The 20,925-nt window shown below is 45.5% G+C and overlaps 1 protein-coding gene across 1 annotated transcript in view; it reads left to right on the forward strand.

Annotated features, from left to right (window-relative positions):
- The first annotated feature begins 5,092 nt into the window (after nt 1–5,092).
- LOC147869647 (T-complex protein 1 subunit eta-like) overlaps nt 5,093–20,925 on the forward strand; it is an 82,464-nt gene continuing 66,631 nt past the window's right edge. The window contains exon 1 of the mRNA XM_087331792.1: nt 5,093–5,114. The gene's annotated coding sequence lies outside the window, so the exon portion shown is untranslated. The remainder of the gene's footprint in view (nt 5,115–20,925) is intronic.

The following is a 20,925-nucleotide window of genomic DNA, read 5'->3' on the forward strand; positions in this document are numbered from 1 at the left end:
ATATCGAATCACTCTTTTATCTTGCTTAATAGTCTATTCTATAACACGTTATCAACACGATTGGCCTCTACCATAGCAATTAATTATTCTCTTATACATGGCTTCTCAAGCTCTACAAATAGAGAAATGCTTCTTCCCGCCACTTGCGTTCGATGGGTGAAATTATATGACTTGGATTGTTCATGTTGAAGGCCGTCTCATGGCGAAAGATCTCCTTCATACGAATCAATACTTCTTCATCAAGAATCCATCAACTCTTTGGAAGCAACTCAAAGCCCGCTTTGATCATCAACGAACTGTTCTCAGCCCCAACACTTTGCATGAATGGAATCAACTTCGTTTTCAAAATTTCAAGATAGTTGTTGAATATAATTCCTCACTATTTGGTATCATTTCTAAACTTAAATTTTGTGGGTGTTGTCCGCCAGAATAGTAACCGACGGACAAGTGCGCAGTAATATGGAATAGAATAACATTGTAACGCATGTAACGGTTCACGTGGGAAGCGTGAACGGCTAAAAGACCCTGCGTATAGAAAGGGCAGAAAACCTCTAATAGAGGTAGCATGTAATTTTGAATGTAAAAGGCATATCATAATAGAGTTCTATCTTCTCTGATATCTGTGCGTAGCTGTGGTTAATCTATTGTGTGTCTATAATCCTTAAGAGCGTAGGCGTGAGTAATGGTGTGTGCGCTAGTCCACTGTCTAAGGAGCTCGATTGTAGCCTTCTCCCCTTATACGCTGCTAGGTTACGAGAAGTATCCCACTAAGTATTACACACAGACACTACCATTCGTTGTCACACAGTCACTTGGAGGTCTAGGTCGAAGGACTGACCATAGACCGTGTTCCTAATCGGTAACACTTTTGGCATGCTTGGTGATCTGTGTCTTCTCACAGATGAACAACGACGAATGGATGTTTAGTTGCAGACACCCTAGAGAACCAACACGACAAGACCGGCCAATCACAAGGTCCATCACACGCCAGGCAGAGGAACGCGCACGGCAAAAGCCTCGCCTCAGCGACCTCAGTAACACTTGTCGGGACCACAAAGGCGATTTCTCGCTCTCCAAATACCTCGGCGATACGCGGGAAGCGCGCTCACCACAACAACACTGTGGTTTGTCCCTACCCGCCATAGCACCCAACATGGCCTTTGCCTATCCCCGCTTTAACGGCGAAATCGACGCCGCAACCCACATTCGCCTGTTCCTTAATGTCTGGAATGCAAACCACATGGCACAGACTCTTTTTGAGGCAGTAGCGCACCAGTCTAAAATGACGGAGTTCGGATTAAACTTGGATGGGAGAGCGGCGTTTTGGAATTCGCAAATGGATCTGCCAGCAATCACGACCTTCGACCAACTGCAGTCTGCCTTTTTGCGGTTCTTTCATCGGAGGGTGCCGCAACGCGAGATCCTCGAGCAGTTCTACACAATTAAGCAACTACCGACAGAGACGATCGCGGATTTCAGCTTACGTTTCCAAAATCTACGACGGAAATTAGAACGGGGCCTGGCGGAGGACGAGGCCATGGAGACATTTTTGGTAGCATTACGCCGTCCCATACGGACAACGCTCAACAACAATAGCGTGAAAGGGGAAACAACCGATATGGTCATAGAAAGAGCGCTACAACTCGAGCTGGATGAAGAAGAGGAAAGGTTTTCCATGTCTTCATTATGACAAGCGTTACCTCATGACGAGGAACGACATTTTCGTCAAGCGATCCAGTGCACGATTTGCTTGAATTCGGAGTATTCCGCAGTGGAGTGCAACATGCGAATCCACTGTCCAATCTGTCACTCGAAAGCTCACACAGTTGAGAAGTGCGAGTACAATATGTTGAACAGAGCCACGCCCACAATACTTAGCATGGACACACAACGTCCCCCACGCCGTAATGAACAAAGGAGGCAGGAAGACCGACCACGGTATATGGATCGCAATGCACGCGACGACCGACACTACCAGAATCGCCGAAATCACAACGATTCCGAGGAAGACGAGCCGGAGGATGAAGACTACCGTGGCCACCCCAGACATACTAAAGGGGGCCGATGCTATGAGAATTACCAGCCGACAAACAAACGTGGTGGCTTCGATGGACCTCAAGGAAAGCATCGCCAATATCAGGACCACCGGCGGTATGACGAAAGTTCGGACGATGACCGACACCAGGAACCACGTCGGGACCAACAACAACCACCGCGTACGCTCCGATAAACAAAGCAGGACCAGGAGGAGCAAGTCACACTGGGGGATGGGTACACACCACCAGGGGCCGGGAAGGGCGAATCTAGCATCCATTGTTTTGTTTGTCAACAACCCGGACATTATGCCACACAATGCCCAGTATGCAAGGGCAAGGGGCTCACTGTCAATACGATTACGACGGAAGTGCAGCAAGTCACGACACGTCAGCAAACAAAAATGGCGGATTGGGCCGCGCAAGATGAGATACGGTGTCGTGAAGATTTCCGGCTATAGTGTGAAATCGGGGTGGAATGGGCAAGTTGGTGGTGTGCAACATGTATCCCTGGGCTCGATCTAGGGAACCAGGGCCGTCGTTGTGCGGTTGAGATATTGTATTCACATTGCTCGACAGTGTGAGATCAGGACTGGCAGATCAGACACTGTGGCCGGTGAGGACATTCGAGGGCCAGATGGCCCAATCCCGAGCAAACTGTGCATTGGAGGGCTTGGCGGAAGCGATTGTCCTCCTGGGGAAGGGCACTTTGCAATGAACTCATTGAGAAAGCCGTGCTTTGCTGAGTCCGATCGAGGGCGAGGACGCACGCTATGACTTGCTCGATCATTTGGTTGGCAAAATTAGTAAGTGCGAGAATCGTCCATAGAGGCTCTCGTAAGCTGGACAGGAATGCGTCCGGAATGTGCTGTGTAGAGACATCGTCGGCCACTTGTCTGTAGAGATCCCGGAACCGGATCGTGAACTGTGCGACCATCTCGTGCGGTTCTTGTCGCATGGAAAAGAACTATCGGAGCAATTCTCGTTTGGGCACCCCGCGATGGAACAGTTCTAGGAACTCCGTGCGAACATTGTGGAAGGTGACAAACTCCCCTACGTCGAGGCGAGAATACCATCGCGCAGCTAGTCCATCGAGGGATAGCGTAAACTCGGCGATTTTTGAGGCCTCGATTTCGGTAGGCGAGAGTCGTTGTGTTGAGTGGTTGGCCTGCCAGGTGGACACGAAGGCACGGATGTGTGACTCCGCGTCGGGGTTGTTGGTGTATTGTGGGTAAGGATACAACATGGTATCAAATTCGGGATCTTCCGGTAAAACCGGAAAAGGGTTAGGGTCAGGGTGGGTGACCTCTGGAGGGCAGGTGGCGAGGATTGCAACCGGTGAGCCTATGATATTTCTTGGAAAGACTGGGCCATGACTGCCGAGTCGGAGGTTCCTTCAACTGGCTCAGGGCATCGGCCAGATGACCGAGACGGCTTGGTGCGATTGGGCGCCGTAATGGCGGATGAAGGTTGTCTTCAACGTAGTTCGTTGTGATCTCACAGCTATAACCGGGCGTGCCAAATTGTGTTAACCGTTCTATTGGAAACACCTTTGATATGCCTACAAGATATCGGTATCAAGGGAAGTGTAACGTGAAGACTTGGGCACGAAGGCTTTGTTAGGGGAAGAAAACGGAGAGCATACTCAGACTACAACCCGTTTCGTATACGTAGTTGAGACCTTAGAAACGACGGCACACAGATAGAAACAACAAGAGCTAATAGATATGTATTACTACAAATAGTTATCGATGATTACAAAAACACGACCCCTTGCCGGTGACCTTACAAAACTCTTATAATTATGAAACGACCTCGCCTAGGCTCTAGATATCTCCCCCTTGCCGAGGTACGCAGACCTTAGTTTATATACTTTTTTCTTCATACAGGGCCGAGCGGTCGGCTGACTGTGAGGCTCGAAACTCGGCGTTTACCTAACTCTACCTTCCCTACTCGCCTTACCTACCGGCGTATTACATTTAATTAATTTATATTTCTGGCCTATGGACAACAAACCCTAGGCCACAAAAAGAAGGAAAGAGAAGGTTTTCTGCACAATACAGAAATCAACCTCCAAACTCTCAGTGCTCTGATCACTCCCCTTCCTCACCTTCTTCTCCATCCTATCACAGAGCTCAAGCCCACCGCCACCAACAGTTTTCACCCCCTAGCCACAAGCCTATTCTGACTATGCCGATATTCATCTCTACCGCTTTGCGTCGATGGCTCGTGGAGAAACGTTTGGATGGGCACATCAGGGTTGCGGAGGCACCTGCACACCCTGATGCACTGGACATCGTCAGAAAGTTCAACATCGACAGGGTCACCAACTCATCCATTCATAACAAGGTGAAAGGCATTTCGAAATCCCTCCTGCGGGGTCCCTGTAGAGGTATTTCGGTCCATATTCGTAATTCGCCAAGGCATATAGAACGAAACAGATCTTAGATCCCTTTTTACGTGAAATCGCCCAATTCCTATTAGAGGTCAGATGCACACATGTAAACGCATATGGGATGCCCAAGCAGAAGGCAGGTATCATCATTGATACCTTTGAAGGGCGTACGGTCGATTGGGCGGTCATCACAGGCCCGACGTTAAGGGAAGGCCTGCATGGGTATCAAGGAGGCAAAAAGCTCAGGCCTATCATACAACAGTACCTGACGGTATTATTCCCACCCCGAGGCCTGCCGGCACCACAGCCCAACAAACCCACGCCGCCGCCTCGATCTGCTGTCGTGGAGAAAACCGTCCCTAGGAGGAAACAAAAGAAACCGTGCACGAACCGGCCCTTCCATGTGTGGGCGTGTGAATTGATAACTTGTACATAATTATGTGTAGGGCGGCCGATGTAAATATACCAGGTGTGACATCATTATTAGGAAATCGATGCGTATCGCTGTCCGAAGGGATAGAGAATAAAGTAATGTGACTCTGACTGAAGGAGAACGGTCTCTCCCCAACGACCTATATAAGGAAGAAGAGAAGGAAGAACATGGTATCATGCGTTAGCGAGGACGAAGTGCTGCCGGACCGTGTGCCGAGCTCTCTCTCTCCTCCTTCGGTTGTCTTTCTCTGCGGGTTTTGGGAGATCGTCGCCTCTGCTTCGTGGACAGCCCGTGCGCTTCCAACAGAGGCTCTCCCTTCGTGTTTCTGTGTTTGGCGTGTGACATATGTGTGTGTGTGTGGACTCCTGTTTAGGGTCCGTTGCCGGTGTGCCGGTTGTAATCGTTACTAGTGTTATAATCGAATTGTTCTGTTTTCTCTCTCTCTCTCTCTTTCACTGTGTTCAGCAAAACACTCTCGCTCTCTCTCCTCTCTCACGCTCCTTAGTTCAGGGCCCCCGTGGTCCCGTCTCATTTCACCTGTGAAAGCGTAGTAACATGATACCGCAAAGCGAAGGTTAGCAGAGTTAGCCACCATAGAGTGGGAGGATGAACCCCAACCCGCCCAACCGAACACGCGAACAACGCAGGAAGAGCAGGCGGCACACACCGAGGAAGCGGCACCAGAGCTAGACGCCGAACCACAATAGGAAAGCCCGAGGCCGAAAAGGCGGAGGCTGGACAGGAAAGATGGGCGAGGGTTAGTTAAAGACGCACTCGCGGCTGCGGAAGCAACGACCATAGGCGACAGCTCCGCAGCTACGGAGCCCAACACCACCTTCGAAGTAATCCGGGAACCACGACCGATCATTACGGCCCAGTCATAGCGAGGGAAAGCCGTATTGACATTAGAAAGCGAGGTCCTGGCTTATCCAGACATCCCGGACACGACCCATGAGTTCGGCACACTATTACACTTCGGAACCTCTTTTGAACTCATGGAATTCTTGGCAATGCAATAGATAAAAGTCTCACAACGAATGGTTTAGGAGCACGCGGAGCGCCAAATGATCGAGCGCGCATTAACACAAACGACGGAAAGCGACGATGAGGACCAGTTAGCCAGAGTCAGCAAACAGAGGAACGCCAGTATACGCCGAATGGGGATGGAACTACCCCCATTAAACGCGTCCCTTGTCGAAGTTCATAGGGAACTGGCAATGGTCAGTATGGGCGCCAAGTATATGGCGATGAAAATAAAAATGTCTGGAAAAAGGTTAAACTCACCCAAGCCGAGCTGCAAAAAGCCAATGAATGCTTCGCGGAGTTGGAAAATAACGTGACTACGGTGCAACAGGCAACTCCACCACCAACCAACGCCATCGAACCCCTGAGGGAAGAGATTGAGGCTCAGACCGCCATTGCCTCAAAAGCAAAACGGGCCGTACAACTAGCGGAATCAAAGATTGACCGCCTCTACACTGAACTTCACCAGTCCTCGGACAAAGAAAAGGACATCCGGGCCAACGGCCTAAAGGCAATGAAGACCCTTGAAGAGAAACTCACAGCGGGGACAACACAGCACACCCGGACAAAAGAAGAAAACGCCCAATTACGGGAGGAAGCGAAAAAATCGGAAGCGGCAATCGTGGGACTCCGGGCCTTGTTAGAGAAAAAGAAAGCATGGTTCGACAAGCAGCTAGTGGGAGAATAGGAGAGAAGGCATCAGCTCGAAATCCGCTTGAACAATGAAATGGGAAAACCGGAAGAACTACATGCGAAGGAATCCTAGCTTTGGGCAGGTATGAGGAACACGTATGAGGAAGCGGCGACAGTTAATCAGCAAGAAATCGCAAACCTCAAGAAATCTATAGAAGAAATCTATAGAAGAAGCACGCAACCGTATCCTTCTGCAAATGAATCGGGAGAGGTTTACGACACAATTAAAAACGGCGCTAGACAAAGGATGGATGGCGTGGGCTGCACAAGCGGCAGAATTGCATAGGTATCGAGCAGATTGGGAGAACTAGAGGAAAAACGACTGAGGTTTCTATAAACTCAATGAGGAAAGCATTGTGACAGTACGCAAGGACCTAGCGTAGGACTATCATACGCTAGCGGACCAACATTCTGAAGAACTCGCGCAGGTACTAAATGATTTTGGAGAAAGTCAGGAGGACTTGTTTCACCAGATCACACAAGCCGGCAGCACGCGAACAAACGAGGAATCCATCGCGACACCAATTCCGGATACTGCCGAATAAGAGGAACCTCATGCCATGTCACCAGAAATTACCACTACGATGAACAACACGGAATGGCAAGCGGAGTCCCCCGCAATACCAGACAACGAAACCACCGCCCAAGTGGAACCCCATCCACCGGAGCATACGCTTACGGCCGACAACATGGAGAATGTTCCGAACCAAGAGGAGCCCGAACCCCACTCACTCCCCAGAACGTACAACGACGGTTGACATCACGGGGGAAGTGACGGACGAAACAGAACCGCGACCTACCGCAAGCCCGCGGACGGCTAAACCAAACCCCCTAGCCCAAGAAGAGCCCACAGAACCCGACCCACCCACATAGGACGACCGGGACACCATGAAAAGCCCTCCAGACCAAGCAGGGGAACCACACAACGACGCGCCTACGGGGCCTACGCCGTCCCCGGACACAGACATTGTAGCAGAACCAAACATTAGGGCCATTTTGGAGGAAGTTTAAAGGGATGGGTCCGATGTGCCAGGCACTGTCCCACAGGCATGCCAGGTGTTGTCCGTCGGAATAGTAACTGATGGACAAGTGCGTAGTAATATGGAATAGAATAACATTGTAACGCATTTAACGGTTCACGCTGTCGTGAAGAAAACCGTCCCTTGGCGCAATCGGTGCATAGCGCGCGTGAACCGGCTCTTCACGCGTGCGCGCCCTTAATGTAGATAATAGGGAATTAAGTAGAAAGGCATATCTGGGTAGTTAGGTTTGGTAGGTAGGAAGTAAATGAGGGAGACGACTCCCTTCTTGAAGCTATAAAGGAGAGGGAGACGCAGGGAGAAAGGGATCGCGCATTAGGGAGGACGAAGTGCTGTCGGACCGTAACCGAACGCTTCTCCTCTGATTCGTTCTCCATCACTCTTCTCTGCAGGTTTTTCGGGAGGCTCGCGTTGCTTCGAGGAACGCCCGTGTGCTTCCGGCAGCACCTCCACCCTTTTCTCCTTTCGTGCGCAGACGAACAGGCATCGGCATCTGTTTGTCGGCCTGTTCGGTTGTAACCGCTCACGTGCTCTGTTGTGTATTTGTTATTCGTTAATATACAAACACTTGTGTCTCCCTGTCTCTGTGTCCATTCGCGTCTTCTGTGTTGACGGGCCGTGCCCCTGTGTTTCTTTGCTCATACGTGACCGGGCGTCTCTCTCTTTCTCTTTCCCCTTCTATGACCTGCTCTTCGGTTCAAGACCCCGGTGGTCCCGCCTCGTTTCTCCACGCACGCGCGTAGTAACGCGACAACGCGGGAACCATTCTACTCATTTTTATACCCACAACCATTTCTAAAATTGTTTGTGATGTTGTGGAGAAACACCATTTCGTCTCCAAAAGACATTTGCAATTGGTTCTTTCCATGATCTAGCATGTAAGATTTTCCTACTAATCTACATAGAGTATTGAAAAAAAGACACATATTTTATTTGATCTTGAGCCCACACCTTCCAATACAGTTCTCCAAGATCCCAAGATAATCTAGATATTGGTCTCAAGGTATTGAACGTAATCTCAAGATATCTGACATTGAAGTGTAATTATTGTTATAGTTTTAAGATATATTAATTCCACCTCAGACCAAAAGTTGTCTCTGAAAATAAGTGAAACCTTTGCCATCGTTTCTTAAAGTCCATTTGACGTTGCCATGGAACATCAACTGAACCCTGCAAATCATCATATTAATCACGTAGTGTATGGACAAATAACAACCAGAATTCAATAAGCATGGTGCAGATATGTATGTGAGCATGATTAAAAACAACATCACATCTCGCTTTTCATATTTTCCAAAGAGCTAATGACGTAATAGTACGCAAAATAACCAAATTTTTAATTCTAAACCATGGAATAGAAGATGGAAATGAAGTAAGATAGAGGTGCCCATGGGGAAAATGAAAGACATGAGAAGCATGCCTACTTTCATACTTCATAACATCTCCATGAAGGACGACCCAAAATACTGCACCCCACGAGAAAATAGAACGAGAATAATGGTGTCTCAACAATAAAAATAGTTTACTCCAAATATGCTTGCTCTTGGGACAACCAAAACAAATACAACATAGATTCCATAGATGCACCACAATGCATTCCACAAGCATACGGTTGATTTTGCCTCAACCAATCACCAACAGGAAGAGCATAATGCATCAATAGCCAACGAAAACAAAGCACTTTTTTCGGCAACGACATACTCTACAACCATTTCTAGAATTTGGTAAGTTGCAATGCATTCACATTATTTCCAGTTCAATGCTTCATGGTAGCGAGGCATTTATACTTTGATTGCAACAATAAATTTCTACCTAGCTTAATCGAATATTGGAAAAACTCCAAATGTTTACCATTTCCACCAACACTCGACTTTTTCCATTGATAATCAATTGGATCCCAATCCAAATTGTAAAGCGGCTTTCTTTGAAAAACCCACAATGAACAACACCGTAAGCATTCTTGAAAGGGTGGATCCAATAACCATTTTTTTCCAGATCTTGCAACTACTTGAATAGTTGAAACATTGGTGGACATCCACACATCTGATGCAGAAAATACATGCCACAACCTACCACCATCATCCACATTAAAGTATATAACATCATTCACAATGTTAGTTACTTTAGCTCCTAAAATAACTTGTAAAGTAGAGAAATAACCAAACCAAATCTGATTGCTAGAGGGGGACCATGAAGCCATAAATTGTCTGAAAAGAATAGTGTGCGGAAGCAATAGAAAACCGAACACAGAAGATACACAGGTTTAATGGAGAGCTTTACAATACGCGGGAGAGACAGAGAGAGAGAACACACAGAAACTCAATTCAAAATAATACTCAATCTGTACATACACCGTGCTCAGTGAGCACCTTTTATATAAGCCCTGACAATAGGGCTGACACAAGTACTGACAGTACTTGACTGCTCATAAATGAGCCTTCTACACTAACTCCCAAAATTATTCCTTACGAGGAATATCTTCCCAACGGCCTCACGGTTTTTACACCGATACGGCCATGTTATGCGTACCAATTTACGCGTCTAGTCTACGCACTGGGTTACGCATCGTATTACGCACGAATGTTGAGCTTGTCTCTCAACACTCCCCCTCAAGCTCAACTTGAGGTTCCACTTGCTCCGCCGGATCTACGCTCCAGTTCCTTCTGGCTTCATGCCTTGCTCGCGCTCTTCGACCTGTTTGATTCCGTGCGCCTCGACCCTTCCAATCGGCTTGTCTGCTTACACGGCCCTTCTCAGCTTCCTTGTTGTTGCGGTGTTGGCGCCTCTTCTGTTGCCTTCTCTTCCGCTTGGCCCTTGGTTGATTCAGTGTATCCAAATCAAACATTCGAATCGACTCGGCTTCCTCCGATCAGTTTTCGCTTTCGTCCGAGTTGGCTATCTCCAACTCGTCTTCGGTCTTCTCGCCCTTTATGGCTTCGTCTCCCCCACGCTTGGTTGGCTTCGGCTCTTTCTTTCGATTGCGGCCCTTGCTTTCGAAATCAAATTCTTCAGCCGATCCGAAATCGAATTCTTCATCCGATTTCTTATCACGGTCACTTCCGCCGTCATGAACACCTCCGCTCCTTTCATGCTCTTGTCCTTGTTCTTCTTGTTCTTCCTTTCTCCCCCTCAAGTTCGGCATGTTGAGGTGACGCAACCCAAGCGCACATGAGAATTATCGTAACTTGTTGAAACCAAGAGGCTTGGTGAAGATGTCGGCAATCTGCCGATCCGTCGGAACATACGCTAGTTAGACTTCACCGGAAAGGACCCACTCGGAGAAAAAATGGTAATGCACCTCAATGTGCTTGGTTCGGGCGTGGAAAACGGGGTTCTTCGCAAGGTGGATATTGCTGAGGTTGTTGAAATAGATCGTCGTCGGATCAGACACCTTGACATGTAGATCCCGTAATAGCCGTTTCAGCCAAATGACTTCGCATGTGGATCCGTGCGAAGTCATTCGGCCTCCGTGCTCGACAGTGCCACTGTCGGCTGCTTTTTGCTGCTCCACGCGATCGCCGCACTTCCTAATGAGAATGCATATCCGGATGTGGATCTACGATCGTGGGCATTTCCAACCCAATCGACATCTGTGTAGCCGACTAATTGTTCGGCTACGCTTGCTCGATAAAACAACGTCATGTCTTTCGTGTCACTAACATAACCCAATATTTGTTGCGTGCACTGAAAGTGTTCGGCCGTAGGCTGCGACATGAATTGACTGATTAAGCCGACCGGGTAGCTAAGATCCGGCCGAGTAATCGTCAAATAGATAAGGCTCCCGACAATCTGTCGGAACCGTGTCGGGTCGCATGCGAAATTTCGGCAACCCGAAAACAATGTTCTTCATCTGCATTTCACGAAGCCGTGGGAAATTTACGTGGCCGAACCGCTTGTGCCACAGGTCGATATCTGATTCGACCTTTTTTCCTTTCGTGTACAACGTGGTTCCGGCTTGATTAGTGTCGAGGATAAACATCCTCCCTTCACGGCACCCATGCGCGATTACTTTGCCTTCCTTTTCTATGAAGCAGCCAAGATGCGTGAATCGAACATGCATTCCCTAGTCGACGATCTGACCAACTGACACCAAGTTCTTCGTTATTGTCGGGACATGCAACACGTTCATAAGCTTCCCTTTCTGCCCGACGTGGCTGAGAGGAACTTCGCCGACCTGTTCGATGGTATGCGGAGTGTTGTCTCCCATTTTGACCACTCCTTGTGATTCCGGTTTCTCCAAGTACGAGAACCATTCCTCGTGACTCGTCGTATGATTTGACGCTCCGGAATCGACATAGCACACCTCGCTTGATTTCGAGGTGTTCATGGCCATTGAGTTGGCCTTATGCTTCATTACGAAGGCAGGGCCCGCTCCATCTCCGGCTCGTTCGGAGCCCTCAGTGTAGTGCGATCTTTGATGCCTTCCTGCGTCTTTTCCGCTCGGTCTAGCTTTGTCCGAGTCGGCTTGTTTCTTCCAGCACTCGCTCTCCCTGTGGCCTTTCTTGCCACAGTACCAGCATTCCGGCCTGGTCTTCTCTTGCCGTCCTCCGGCGCCGCCATGACTCCCCTTGCTTGCGGAGGGTTCAAAATTGCTTCCGGCATCTCGATTATGCCGTACATTCTGCTCTTTTTGGTCGCGTCCATTGCACGCCGATCTGGCTCGTCCACCCTGACCACGGGGCCTATCATCTTCCGTGTAAAGTATCTTGCCATCGGCGTGCGCACTCGTCGACGCACCTGCGTGGTTTTCTTCTACGAGCAACATTGACTGAAGCTCGAAAAACGAAGGCGTAATCTCCCTCCTGTAGACTGCCGTTCGGAAAGGTTCGAACTTTGACGCCAAGCCACCAAGACAAACCTGCACCATTTCATCTTCCTCAACGTTCACGTTGATGGAGGCGAGAGAGTCGCAGATTTCTTTGATCTTGGTGGTGTAATCAACCACCGACATATCTCTTTGTCGTGCATTGTTGAGCTCCTACTTGAGTTGCAGCTTCCTAGCCGTTGTGCTGGTGGCGAAAATCCTTTTGAGATTCGCCCACGCGTCCTTCGGCATCTTGGCATCCCAAATATAGCTCAAAAGTTGGTCGCTCACACAGGATGCAAAGCAGTAGAGAACTCTGGTTGCCGCTTGTTCCGAAGCCGGAAAATCTCTGTGTGTCGAATTGGGTGCTACATCATTAGCTCCTTCAACGTAACCCCAGTAGCCATGGCCGAGCAGGTACTGGTGCATCTTGTAAGACCAAGATGCGTAGTTGCTTCTGTCAAGCTTTCTAGTCAGTAGTGAGCTTCCCATACCTCTGTCCATATTGCCGTCTTTTTCTTTTCCAAACAAAAACGAAGAACAACTTCAACTTTGTTTTGTCGCAAGCTTTTCTTGTCGGCTGCAGAGGACTTCAACCCTCGCGCTCTGATACCATGAAAAGAATAGCGTGCGGAAGCAATAGAAAACCGAACACAGAAGATACATAGGTTTAATGTAGAGCTTTACAATACGCGGGAGAGACAGAGAGAGAGAACACACAGAAACTCAATTCAAAATAATACTCAATCTGTACATACATTGTGCTCAGTGAGCACCTTTTATACAAGCCCTGACAATAGGGCTGCCACAAGTACTGACAGTACTTGACCGCTCATAAATGAGCCTTCTACACTAACTCCCAAAATTATTCCTTATGAGGAATATCTTCCCAACGACCTCACGGTTTTTACACCGATACGGCCATGTTATGTGTACCGATTTACGCACCTAGTCTACGCACTGGGTTACGCATCGTATTACACACGAATGTTGAGCTTGTCTCTCAACATTGTCCCAATGCCACTTGCATATCATTGCACATAATAGCACTTCCTCGAACTGAAAGCATCGAAAAAAGTTTATTCATAACATAACATCCCCATGATAGAACATTACCTGCTAGTGATGTATCCAAAGAAGCCAAATTCAGCTAAGGACGATTACCAAGTAGAAAACCCCTTGCATCAAAGAAGAGAAAATTCCAGGTTAAAGGTTGTCTCAACAAGTCATCTGTTGTCAAAGGAATCTTCTGAACTAGAGACTTTTCAACAACTAACCAACTTGTGAGAATTCCATTAAAAAACCTATCTTCTGATAAGGTTGTTTTAAACAAATGAAATTTTTGAATAAAGGCCCAACTTAATGAGGGTTGTCATATTCCACCTATTGTCGGACACATAGTAGACAACCTATGCATCATCAACTGACTCCAAACACCTTGCATTGGCAACATAACTCTACGCACAAATTTAGAAAGCAAAGCCTTATATTGTGCTTCTAGATCCACAAACCCCAACCCACCATTTTGTCGTGGAGCAATCAATATTGCCCAAGCTACTTTATGTTATGATATGGCAAGACTCGAACCCATGACCTTATGTTACATTCGAGCTCTTGACCATTAAACTATATGTTATAATATGAAAAATATTATTTTCATTTAAGTTTTACTATAGAAAATTGATGTATATTCCAGATTTCTCTAGAACATTCTAGAAATTTCAGGAGTACTCTTGAGAACACTATAAAAGGAGGCACAAGGCATTATTTCGAACCAAATCAGTTCAACGCCAGTCTTAAGCCTCCTAGCTACTATTGTATATTCTCTTAACACAATATATATCTTTTGTTATCATCATTCTCTCTCTCTCTCTCTCTCTCTCTCTCTCTCTCACTCACTCTTTCCTTCTCTCAAGAGTTCTACACCTCCCTTAGTACTAATCCTCACCTTTTAGTACTAATTCCTTCTCTGTCTTAGTACTGTTCCTAACAGTACTTCACTGTCTTACTAGTATTGCTCTTGACAGTTTGAACCGATTTTCCGGTCTCCTTCCTTCTCTTCCTTTATCTTCTTACTTCTACCTCCCTTCATACTAATCACTTATTCATCTTTTCTCTCATACTATCGCCATTGTTAGCGCTCAAGAATATCAATCCGTTTTTTCGGAGTTGCAATGCTTGAAAAAGAAGTTTCTCAAATTGGAACAAGAAAATCAATGAGTGCTAGGGGAGCTTCAACAAATCTCCTTAGAGAAGCAGCAGACGCAACAACAACATAGGGAACTAGCGTTACGCGTGCAACAGCTCGAAGCTACCATAGTAGCAATGCAACAACAAGGACCCAGTACACAAGGGGTTCATAAAGAACCCAAGATCGGCCTTCCCATGAAATTTGATGGAACACGATCGCAATTTAGAGGATTCCTTAATCAGGTACGATTAGTCATTCAAATGCATCCTTCCCGATATCCCACCGATGCATCACAAGTAGGTTTAGTAGGCACGTTGTTAAGTGGCTCGGCTTTGGCATGGTTTGCTCCGTTGTTAGAAAAGGAATCTCCTTTACTAAACAATTTTGAAGAGTTTTAAGTGAGTTTAAACCCTTTTTTGGAGATACTAACAGCATAAGGACAACAATCAACAAAATCCGACAATTACGTCAAGGTGATCGTCCAACCTTTGCGTACACTGCAAATTTCCAGCTACTCACCTTGATATCCCCTGGGATGACCAAGCACTTATGGAGCAATTTTGTTATCGTCTACGTAACGATGTCAAGGGTTTACTCTTGACCTTCCTTGAAGAACCAAAGTCATTGACAGAAGCAATCAGTCACGCGGTGAGATGCAACAACCGTCTTTTTGGACGACAATTGGAACGTTAGTTCCAGATGCTAAGGGCAAGTTTAGAGCCCAACTACGCCTCAGTGGTGGCAAAACCTTTCCCAAGTGAATACACTAACCTGATGGAAATTGACAGTACACGTTGTCGCAGACCATTATTGGAAGAAAAAAAGCAGCGACGCTAAGCAAATCGACTATGTCTTTATTGTGGTGGACCAGGGCATATTGAAGTGAATTGTCCCCATAGGCCAAGAAGACAGGTGAACCAAATAGTTGCTAGTTCTAATTGCACTAAACCCGATTCTATTTCAGTAGGAATATCTGATAGTCCTAATAGTACCAATAGCCCAAATCTATCGAACAAATTTGATGTCCAGCCAAAATAAGAGTCGTTTGGTTGGAGAGCCTTAGATTTGTGCAACCCATTAGTGGTTCCATTCCCTCTAAGCAAGTTAGCAATGTTTTCTTAGCCCAAGTAACCGTTAGTACTAAAAGTACCTCTCTAGTACATGTCTTAGCACTCCTAGATTCCGGAGCTAATTCTTGCTTCATGGATAGGATTTTTTCCCAAACTCATCATATATCCCTAAGAAAACTCCCGTGTCCAGCCTCTGTAACTGTAGTCATTCATGGAGAGCCCTTTAATATTGTCCTAGATAATTTAGTGTGTGTAGTATCCTTTAATATAATTAGTATCCCAGAACATCCCAATGTTTTGGGATTACCATGGTTCGAATTACATATCCCAGACATAGATTGGAGAACAAGAGAAATCCGGTATCGACAAACCCGAGGATCTACTCATAAGATTGCAACCATTTCGCTACATTAGTTGCATGAGGAAGGACGCAAGGAAGAAATGTTTCTCTTCGCAATATCAATAAAACCCTTAAACACCACTAAAGAGGAGTTCACCATTCAACTTCCAGAGAATTATCGTCATTATGCCTATGTGTTCGATAAAGTAGAAGCTAGTGCGCTTCCTCACCATCGATTTACAACCGGGAAAAGAGCCACCATGGGGACCGATCTACAATTTGTCACCAACTGAGCTAGAAGTCCTTCGAGCCTATATAGAGGAGAATTTGGCAAATGGTTTCATTCTACATTCGAAATCTCCAGCCAGCGCACCCATTTTCTTTGTCAAGAAAAAGGAGATTGATCACTTCGTCTCATCCTAGATTACCGTGGCTTGAATAAGGTTAGCATTAGGCATAGGTACGCACTTCCCCTTATCTCAAGTCTTTTAGAATGGATCAATGGTGCAAGGTTCTTCACAAAGATCCACTTACGAGGAGCATATAACCTCATACGGATCCGACCAGGAGATGAATGGAAGACCACTTTTCGCACCAGATATGGGCACTTCGAGTATACGATCATGCCATTCGGCCTCACTAATGCGCCAACAGTCTTCCAACACATGGCAAATGATATATTCCGAGATCTCTTGGATGTTTGTTTGATCATCTATTTGGATGATCTATTGGTTTATTCGAAGACCCAAGAAGAGCATGATTCTCAGGTACTGTTAGTACTAAAAAAACTTCGAGAACATGGTCTTTATGCAAAGCTGGAAAAATGTAGTTTCGAGTGCAACCAGGTAGAATTTCTGGGCTATGTCATTTTCTCAGAAGGCATCTCCATGGATCTAGCTAAGGTCAAAACCATGGTAGAGTGGAAGACTCCGCGTACGTTGTGAGATGTGCAATGTTTTTTAGGCTTTGCCAATTTCTACTGCAAGTTTATACAAGATTACTCAAACCTTGTTCTGCTTCTCACACAACTCACCAGGAAGGGACAATCGTTTGTTTGGTCTGAAGAAGCAGACATGGCTTTTGAGGGTCTTAAGAAGGCATTTACATCAGCTCCTATTGTGGTTCATGTTGATCCGGAAAAACCATTCATCATTGAAGCAGACACGTCAGATTTCGCGTTGGGTAGCATTCTGTCTCAACAAGGCGATGATGAAAAGCTCCATCCTGTGGCTTTCCACTCGCGCAAGTTTGACGCCGCCGAAATCAACTATGAAATTCATGATAAGGAGCTATTAGCAATAGTGGACTCATTTACACAATGGAGGGATTTTCTAGAGGGATCTTCTCATCAAGTCATCGTATTCAGTGATCACAAAAACCTTGCCTACTTTCAGAATGCTCGTGTGTTAAATCGACGTCAAGCTCGGTGGGCCCAATTCCTCACTCGTTGTGACTTCAAAATTACATATCGTCCGGGGAAGCAACAAGGGAGGGCAAATGCTTTATTACGGGGCTCGTATCTAGCACCTCATCTTGGCGAGCCAGCTTTCGATAACCAAAAGCAAGTAGTCATGCGACCAGCACGACTACAAGCAACGCAGGTCTTCGGTATGCCCTTGGATTCCCACATTATCGATACAATACGTGAGAACTTGAAGACAGATGCTTTTGCCCAAGCCATTCTAGCACAAATTGATCCCTCTCGAGCATCTTGTTCACATTCGCGACAACCAGGTACGGACTATCGACAATTCGAATGTCATGATGGATTACTATTCTTTAAGAAACTCTTGTATGTTCCTAATGGTTCTTATCGCCTTCGAGTAGTCCAAAACTGTCATGACACATATACAATTGGGCATTTTGGTAGTACTAAAACATTAGATTTAGTACAATGATCATTCTGGTGGCCCCTTATGCAACAATTTCTCGAAGATTTTGTTTGGACTTGTGATACATGCTGCAGAGCAAAAATGCCAAAGCATCATCCATATGGTTTATTAGAACCATTACCAATTCCAAGCAAGCCGTGGCAATCCATTGCTCTAGATTTCATCACAGATCTTCCGGTCTCTAAGGGATTCAATGTGATCTTAACAGTAGTAGATCGATATACGAAGATAGCCCATTTTCTGCCATGTACTAAGGAAGTTTCCAGACTGAGTGAGGAAACCACCAAAATTGTCATGCGTGAAGCATGTCGGCATCATGGCTTTCCCGATAGTATCATCAGCAATCGTGGAGCCCAATTCGTCTCGAAATTCTGGTCGTATTAAACAACCTCCACCCCCGATCGAACTTGAAGATGGACCTCAGCATGAGCTTGCCGCCATCCTCGATTCCAAGATTGTTCGCAACAAGCTCTACTATTTAGTCGATTGGCTAGGATATAGTCTCTCTCTCTCTCTCTCTCTCTCACTCTTTCCTTCTCTCGAGAGTTCTACACCTCCCTTAGTACTAATCCTCATCTTTTAGTACTAATTCCTTCTCTGTCTTAGTACTGTTCCTGACAATACTTCTCTATCTTAGTACTGCTCCTGACAACAACATTCAGAAATTGTCAGAAATTGCAGAATGCTCTTATTGCAGTCTCCAACTTCTTTGTGCAGAAAGCTAAGATCAAACAAAGTAATTACAGTAGAGGTTTGTTGAATGCAAAGAGAGGTTTGGCTTCTCTTCAAATTATGCTGGAAAAACAACCTTATTCTCAATATGTCCATTCTGAATTGCAAAATGTTATGATGTTGATTTCTTCTTTGCAACAAAAGCGTGCACAATTTTCTTTTCAAACATCTGCAGCAAGATGGTGTGCAAAATGTGACACCATGTCAAAAAAAAATTAAAATATGTTATGCCTAAAAGAAATAAGATCTAGATTGTGCAGTTAAAAAGATATGATGGTTTTGTCACATCGAATAGAGTTGAAATGAGGCATATTGTAGCCGATTATTATGAGTCTTTGTTTTGAGCAGATATTTCGAATAATGAAGTTTTACAAATGCGTGAAAAAGTTTGGACTGCTACTTCAGTCAAGGTAACATCTCAAATGTCACATCAACTTCTCCATCCATTTTCCTCTTTTTGAAATTTTGCAAGCTATCAAAGGTATTCGGACAGATGTCTGCCCGGGAGTAGATGGAATGGGGAGAGATTTCTTCCTTACATACTAGGACCTGATTGCTGATGATTTACTTGCGGCATTTCAAGAAATGTTTAATACAGGTATTATGCTACAAATGTGGAAAGAGGGTTTGGTTTGCCTCATTCCGAAAGGTGATGTAGTCACAGATGAGGTTAAGGGTTGGTGCCCCATTACTCTATTAAATACAATTTACAAAATATATGTCAAGTTGTTGGCTTTGCGATTGCAGCCCTTTCTTCCGAACATTGTGCATGCATCTTAGACGGGATTTATGCAGGAACATGGTATCTTTGATAATGTTTTTTTGTTTTGGGAGTTAACAAGGATTGCAACGAAGACTAAAGAAGATCTTGCAATTCTTTTATTAGATTTTGAGAAGGCATATGATAGAGTTAATTGGGACTTCATGGAGCGTTCATTTTTTAGACTAGGCTTTCCGATCCAATGGATTAGGTTTGTAGCTTCTTTGTATCGTAAGGCCTTTAGTTCGGTCTTGGTAGCTAGTGGGCAAACTAGAAAATTTTCTATTTCCCGTTCTGTACGTCAAGGTTGTCCATTGGCCCCATCCTTGTTTTTGCTAGTAGTGGAAACATTTTCAATGTATTTAAATTCTTCCCAAGTTTCTCTTAAGGGTTTGCCTTTGCCCTTAATGCAACAACTGCTAGATTCAGAATTTGTTGATGATACAGCAATTTATGTCCAAGGTAATGATGATAATTTAAGAAAATTACAAGTAGCCGTGGAGGAATTCTGCTTGGCCTCGGGGGCAAAGATAAATTGGCATAAATCTCTTGGATTTTGGGTATCACCAAATCCGTTGCCTACTTGGATGCCTTTGCAAGAATTCAAATGGGTTCCTAATGGAACCACTATTCGTTACTTGGGTTGCCAAGTGGGACTTCACGTTAATGCGGATGTGTTAGTTGCTCCTCTACTTTTAAAGTTAAGAAGAAAATTGTTGCTTTGGGATTCGGTTGACTTATCATTTGCAAACGGTGTACTCGTAGCTAATCAAGTTCTTCTTGCAACTATTTGGTATATTGCTTCTACTATGTTGTTTGCTAGGTCATGTATTTTGCAGGTCCAACGTCTTATTCGCAATTATATTTGGGGAGGAAAAATAGGTCAGAATAAAAGGCCTAAAGTAGCTTTGGCAATATTGATTGCTCCGAGACAAAGTGGTGGGTTGGGGTTGGTGGATCCAGAATCACAATGTAAGGCTTTGCTCTCTAAATTTGGGTAGAGCTATGTTGTCAATGCAAGGTATTTTGAGCAAGCTAATGATGCGTAGGTTGTCTACTATGTGTCCGACAATAGGCAGAGTTTGGCAACCCTCGTTAAGGTGGGCATTTATTCAAAATTTTCATCTCTTTAAAACATCCTTACCAGAAAATAGATTTTTTAATGGAATTCTCACAAGTTGGGCAACTGTTAAGAAATTTCTAGTGCGAAAAATGCCTTTGATAATGGATGATTTGTTGAGACAGCCTTTGACCTGGAATTTTCTCTTCTATGATGCAAGAGGTTTTTTGCTTGGTAGCCACCCCATGCTAAATTGGGCTACTTTGGATGCATCAGTTGCATGTAATGTTCTTTCATGGGGATGCCATGCTATGAATCGTCCGTTACAATCTTTATCAATGCATTCAGTTCGAGGTGGCGCTATTATGAGTAATGATATGCAAGTCGCATTGGGACAATTTATGGCTTCATGGTCTCCCTTAAGTAAGCAAATATGGTTTGGTTATTTTTCTCCTTTAA

Source organism: Azolla caroliniana, unplaced genomic scaffold (assembly GCF_043228905.1).
Source record: "Azolla caroliniana isolate FFs.n. ecotype wild unplaced genomic scaffold, voAzoCaro1.0.p SCAF_1, whole genome shotgun sequence".
Classification (NCBI taxonomy): domain Eukaryota; kingdom Viridiplantae; phylum Streptophyta; class Polypodiopsida; order Salviniales; family Salviniaceae; genus Azolla; species Azolla caroliniana.